Source organism: Natrix helvetica, assembly GCF_964273705.1.
Source record: "Natrix helvetica genome assembly, chromosome: 11".
Classification (NCBI taxonomy): Eukaryota; Metazoa; Chordata; class Lepidosauria; order Squamata; family Natricidae; genus Natrix; species Natrix helvetica.
In genome coordinates this window covers 18,821,673-18,822,650 of record NC_138562.1, presented here as the reverse complement: position 1 = coordinate 18,822,650, position 978 = coordinate 18,821,673, and positions in this window count along the sequence as shown.

Here is a 978-nt window from a genome sequence, read left to right as displayed (position 1 = left end):
CAAGCCTGGGGGTCCCTGGCATTCTCCCCGCTCTTTTCACAAGGCATCCCTTGGGAAGGGGGGTCCTAGTCCCCCCCCCCCCAGCTGCCTTTCACACGTCGCCTCCAAAGATTTCCCCAAAGCAAAAACCCCCTCCCTCCCGACGTATCTCCGTTGGTTGCCCTGCCCATCTCAGAATCGCCAGCCTTGGGGGGGGGGGAAGGAAAGGGGGCGTTATGGCCGAAGTGCCAGTTCCCCAAATAAAAGTGCAAATCACCCCGTCCCTCCCACGCACCTCCGAAGACGCGCTTCACACTCAGCTGACTTGCTTGCTCACTTCCAAGCCTGACACAGGAGCAGACGCTCCCCCACCCCACCCCCCCGGTTGCTTCATCCCCCTCCGGAGCCCCTGCCGCCCTCTTCCCTTTGCCAGGGGTCCGGCTGGCGGGTGGGGGGGGGGGTGGAGCATCCGTCAGCCCTTCCTGCCTGGGCACGAGATTGCAGCACCGGCGGCTTTCTCGTGACGGCTGCACAGAGGAAACGTGGCGGGCAGAGGCAGCGGAGTCATCCACGACTGTTGGGTTGATAGATGCCAACAGCCCTTCTGGAGGGGCAGGAGAATCGGCTTCCGTGCCGGGCATCAGACCCCCTCCTTTGGGCCCTGCAAACTGGGGCACAGCTCAGCTCAGCTCAGAGTCCTCCCTGAAGCCTGGGCAGAAAATAGACACCCGTGTTCTTTCTTTGCCACCCAAATTAACAGAGTCGGAAGAGACCTTAGAGGTCATCTAGTCCAGCACCCCCTCAAGCAGGAGACCCTACACCATTTCTGACAGGTGGCAGTCCAGTCTCTTCTTGAAAGTCTCAAGTGATGAAGCCCTCCTAACTTCCAAAAGCAACTTCTGTTCCATGGGTTGATGGTTTACACTGTCAGAAAATGTCTCCTTATTTCTAGGTTGAACCTCTCCTTGGTTTCCATCCATTATTCCTTGTCTGGCCTTC